The sequence below is a fragment of the Emydura macquarii genome, unplaced genomic scaffold (assembly GCF_026122565.2).
Source record: "Emydura macquarii macquarii isolate MOO-44397 ecotype Brisbane River unplaced genomic scaffold, CSIRO-AGI_Emac_v2 contig_3011, whole genome shotgun sequence".
Classification (NCBI taxonomy): Eukaryota; Metazoa; Chordata; order Testudines; family Chelidae; genus Emydura; species Emydura macquarii.
Window position 1 is genome coordinate 43,115 of NW_027133148.1, and position 6,145 is coordinate 49,259.

Genomic DNA, 6,145 nt, shown 5'->3' on the forward strand with positions numbered 1-6,145 from the left:
TAATTAGTTCAATCATCTCAAAAAGCCTAACCTTCTCTGTGAATTGTCTGGGTTTATGATGCTTGGTGTTTGTCTTATGACAACATCTCTGCAATGGATTTTATCCTAACTTACCAATATGTACTCTCAGCCTTAAGGCCATCTTATTATTTTTATATTTATAAAAACTTAAGGAAATTCCCCGACAAAATCTACATTAAGATACAGTTAAGATTGTCAGTATTTTTCAATAACCTAAGAGTAACAACATTGCAAACCAAGCATTGTAAAAGCAATGAAATTCAAAATGAATGACACTTACACTTTAAAAATATCTAAACACTTCAAAGTAAAAAAAAAAAAAAAAAAAAAAAAAGTACTGCTAAGGCACCAAAACAAACTGCACAAACACACTCTCTCTCTCAAAATTTCATACATGAGCTCTAATGCAAACCCAAAGCTAATGCCAATATACAACATTACTAATGATATGCAGATGTATAACATCTACCTCATATCTTCATTTTATGTTGTTTAAATTAATAGATTTTTAAGATCAGAAGGGATCATCGTGATGATCCAGTCTGCTCTCATGAATACCACCAGCTATAGAATCTACCTAATACATTTTGCATCAAGCCCAGATCTTCTGTCTGAGCAATAGCATATTATTTAGAAAGCTCTCTGGTATTGATTTCAGAGGGCAGATTTAGTTGTACTCCAAAGCCGACAGAGCACACGAGCTAGTCTGCATCACTCGGGCATCCAAAATGTCCTGGTAAATCTGCCCTTGATTTGTAACTGACTTCTTGGTTTGGGGGCTGTTAGCGAGTCTGGCGCTGTATGAAAGAGGCAGGCAGAGCCCAGTCCCTGACTCCCACTGTCTGTGCTCTTGAACCATTTCATGGCTGCATACCAGGGTTAGCAGGTGTGCTCGAAAGGTCCCCCAAAGTGCTGCTTCCACAACTATCCTGCACAATTAAGTTGCGCTGCTGGGGGACCTGATCTAAAAGCACCAGGGAATGTCTGTAGGATAGTTTTGACTCTTAAAGCATGAAAACTGGTTGGCCTGGGTTCCCCATGTAACAAATGGGGAACTGAGACACAGAGAGATGAAAAACGAGAGTCCTGTAGCACCTTTAAGACTAACAAATGTACACAGGCATAAGCTTTCATGGACTGCAACCCACTTCATCAGAGAGATTAAGTGACTTGACCCGGGTCCTACATGGAGACTATGGCAGAGCTGGGAACTGAATCCAGATCTCTAAACCACTGACCCAGCACCTTAAGAACAAGATCACCCTCCCTCCATAAGGGCCCATGTAGTATCTGTACACTTTACGGCTCTCCTGATGTAATGGTTACAGTGATAACACAGAGGGTACAAATGCAGTCCACGTCTGAACTCTGCCCGGGTGTAAATGTCGCCAGGCCTGGCCGTTCTGCCATAGTTTGGAAGGGCTCATGTTTGAAAACTGGCTCCACAGAATCAATCCCAAGCTGTTACATGTGACCGGGGCACTAGAATGGGACACAGCTGTGAGAAGGCAAAGAAGCATCAAGCCCAGTAGCACCGCGCTCCCTGGAGAGCGCTCAGACATCTGCTTGAGTGTGGCTCTCATGGACTAAATTCCGTGGATAACTCTGCCACTGGCCAGTAGGTGGCAGTATCATGACATAACATTGCAGAGCTGGAGATTTCAGGCCAGAGAATTCACCCCTGCAATGAACGGGTGACTGGGCTTCCCTCAGCACAATATTAAAAAACACCTTTAAGGCCAGATTGGGAGCTCCTTATCCCCACAGCTGAGCACTCACACGAGCAGTCGCAGTGAAATCCATGGGACTACCGATGAGAATAACTGCTCGCCTTGTGAGTAACAGGCTCAAGACTTGACCCTAAATCACTACGTTGATAGAGATGGGCTTGTGTTTAAACGTATGGAAATGAAGGAACGTCAGCAGGCTACCCAGTGATAGATTCTCCTCATTAAACAATACATCAACCACTGGACCCACTTTAGGCCATGTAAGCCTCAGTCTGGGCACTTTAACCCTAGACCAGTGAGTAACTATGAATATATGGAACTATGTTGTGTGGGCGCTAGGGCAGCACCCGACAGTTAAACTAAATATTTCAGAACAGTTCTCCTGGACCTCCAGCATTGAATACTTTTGTGTATTCACACAAGTGATTTTCCTTTTCTGAGCATTTATAAATGTGTTGAATTCCATGGACTGGAAATTGTGCTCATTGACAAGCATTTCCATCTATAGACAAGCAAGACCATCTCAAAGACTCCTCTTCCCTGGATGCTCTTTGATTTCTGGCTTCAAGGTAAGAAATAATATAAATGTCAGCAGTGTTAGCGCTAATGATGCTGGAGAATATCACTGTGGGGCTATACAGTGACTGGCCTCTCCCACTGATACAGGCCAATGCAAAAGCCTCCTTCACCTACACCAAGTTTGCCAAGCCTGTTAGTCTGTGTAATTGCATGATCTTTTCACTGTTATCTTTGGCTTCTCTCCCCTATTGCATTTTCCAAATATTCATCTGTTGCATCTGGTCATTAATTAGATCTAGACCTGCAAAGCCTTACCCACACACAGCACGTCATTCACAGGTCTTCCTCCTACTGACGTCCATGGAACTGTTCACATCAAAAGTTACCATATCTGCAGGGATTGGCAGGATCAGGTCCTTAGTGTGTAAACTCCTCAGGGCAGGGACTGTTTTCCCCTCTGGTCATACAGCACGGAGCACAATGAGAACCTGATCCTGACTGAGGCTGTTGAATGCCGCTGTCTGTAATTAAACCTAAATACAACAACAATAAATAGTAAATGAGACCGTGGCCGAGAGGTTATTGACCAGCACATTCTTCCCAGAGTCAATAACTGACCTCTACAGACAATACTGCAGCACCTTTCAGTCACAGATTGCAAAGCTCTCAACAAACTCCAGAAACAGCTGTAACTTCACTAGGCACCTCCTCTGGGTGGAAGTCAGCATTCGTTAGAGTGCAAAGCAACAGTTCAAAACAGAAAGAGGATCTTTATCCAGGTGAAAGTCTGGGGGTGCTAGAGAGGCAGAAGGTGATTACTGTTCTCAGTTGGGACTTCACCAGAACACTAGGGCCCAGTTTTTTTTTTTTTTGTTTGTTTTTTTTTACAGACGTTTAGATATGGTTCCTCTCAGTTTTCCAACATCAAACTGACTTAGACTCCTTAGCCTGATTTTCAGAGGATGAATTAGACCCAGATCCACAAAGGTATTTACATACCCAACGCCCACTGAAATCAAGGGGAGTTCAGCACCTTTATACCTTTTTTACGGCATAGTGGAGCATAGGAACACACATTTCTTGCACAGACCAGTCAGTTGAGGGGGGACAAAGATCCACACTCTACTGGGGCGGGGGCTACAGTTCTCCTGCTTTCTCCAAATCAAGGGCTCACCCATACCAGTTTGCATGGCCAAGCAGACCAAGCTCCACAAGGAATTACTTAATGCTTCTCTGGCCCTTGGGTGTGCAGGTTAAGAGGGGGAGGAAATGCAGCTGTTGGCTGTGTTCCTGGAGTGGACACAGCATACATCGTCCCTTCCACAGCTGGCCATCTCTGTGGCTGATGCAGGGGGTGGAGATCATGGCTCACAGTCACTTCTGGGGTGGTTAGTGCTGCTAGCTCCAAACATCCTTTGGTTTGCATGGGTGTGCCTAGCCTCTCCATGGGTGGGCTCCTAGCATTCCCCATCCTTGCATACCCATGGGGACATCAGCAACAAACTGTCCCAAAGGAAGGGCCTTATGTCAAAGGATCTGAACAGGACATCAGCCCAGCAATCTCTTTCAACAGTGGTACTGGGAACAATCCAGGAATATTTTCATGGCAAGGAGAATAACTGAAAGGTAAATTGAGATAAAGGGCTCTGAAAACTGCTGTTAAAATGGGTGGGAGATTTTAACCACTAAAAAACAAGGTCACATACAACATTCCTGCTGCCTCGCCACAGAGCACCTTCTGTTATTCCATTTATAAAACCCTCAATGTTGCAGCTTTACCTCATACATCACTATCACCAGGTTACAGAGACCAACAGCACCCAAGAATAACAGTAAATTCTCTTGACACTAAAATGCAGTAAACTTATATGAACAGGTTATTTGCATATTCACTCAGGAGTGACTCTCCCGGTCTGTTTTGCTGAGCATTCATAAATGGTCCCATTTGCACTGCATGGTGAGCTGTGGAGCATTCCCCACCAAGACCTATCAAGATGCTCTCACAGGCCCAGCTTCTCTGGATTCTCGTGCTATGGATTCAGGGTGAGCATAATATCAGCAGGGAAGAGACTTCATAGGCAATAAGGGGCAAGCTAAGCTGAAAATAATACTGCATTACTTATTCTGCAAACCAGACTTAAATCAATTCTTAATTGAAAAGTGTATTTAGATATCCAGTTTTAATTACTTTCAATAATGACTGCATGAATTTTCTTTTTACACCTAGACTCCTGTGGCCAAATTGTTTTGACCCAGACTCCAGAATCCGTGTCAGTGGCTGCTGGAGAGAAAGTCACCATCAACTGCAAAGCCAGTTCCAACATTAACAGCTACTTGGGCTGGTACCAACAGAAACCAGGACAAGCACCTAAGCTACTTATCTATGACTCTACCAATCGTTACACTGGAACTCCAGCCCGGTTCAGTGGCAGTGGGTCTGGGACTGATTTCACTCTCACAATCAGCAGCATTGAAGCCGAAGACGCTGGAAATTATTACTGTCATCAGCGCCTCAGTTACCCTATCACAGTGATACAGACCTTTACAAAAACCTCCCTGTGAACACAGTGTGCTCTGTGCTAATTGTTTATCACAGCTGTGACCAAGATGGTGAATTTTATGATTTCATGTAAATGAAAAACAGGAAGTAACTCAAAATACACCTGACACCAAAAATCCCCAAATCTCAAAGAAACAAACACAGGGATCAGATCACCCTCCGCTGAGACTCAGCTCCATTGGGGTGGAAGGAGTAACACACTGAAGCTGGATGCCAAGACGATTGTATCCCATTAGAACTACAGGGAGTATTTCATATGTTTATTCTTCCATGATACGTGTGCTAATATTCATCCCTATGACTGCAAAACTTGCCATGGGGTGTCTGAAGATCCCAAGTAGTCCTGGCTCTAGTCTGGGGTCTCATCCAAAAGACTATCCCTGCACTGCAGCTGCCTGAGGGATCATGGATTCAGTACAGGCTCAGAGGACGGAGGGCCTCCTTCTAAACCGTCAACACCACTTCCCATCACAACTCCATTTTTCTCAGCAGTCTCCCATCCAAGTATTTACCAGACCCATCCCTGATCAATCTATGGCAGGAGATGGTATCTGAACGTGAACCTGTATGGCTGCATGTGGACGAACATTAACATGGTTTGTATCATCTCTCAAGAGCACAAAAGGTGTTATAGGTGGAATATTCCCCACTCTCCATTTTTTTATTCTCCATCCCCTCAGGGGGTTAAGGATCCCTCTGAGTTTCCCTTTCTTTAGTCTCCTTCCGGGAGGGCCCATGTGTCAGAGACAGATTTCTGTTATATCACAGACCACACCAACTATCTTCTTCCCATCATTTCTTAAACCCAGGTGACTTTGTTCTTCTTAAACAAACTGAGAGTCGGACTTTGAATCTCCATTGATTTCAATGATTCCTTTGGATTCCATTCTGTAGGGAAAGCTTTTCAAAAATAATTAAAATTAAATGAACCTACATCAGTTACCAAAGCATCACAGTGCCTTTTCATAGCTATTGACAGATTAATTCTAGAACTGCATCCTAGTCACATGGTTCTAAAGTTAATAAACACACTTTAGTCACCATGATGATGAGGGCACATAGCAAATCACACATTGAAACTAAAAGAAGGGAAACCTGTTTTCTTCTATGCCAAGTTTTCCAGAAAGACACAACAATGGGAACAACAAGGGATTCACTGTCATGTTTTGTGGAAGAAAAAGAGGGGGAAAGAGTTGAATGTTTGCAGGGCTTTAATGACGGCAGGTGAAAATGAAATGATTCGACACTCTCAGCAGTTGTTCCTCGTGTTCAAATCCACTGCCCCCTTCGTGACCCAGGGAGAGAGACTGTGGAA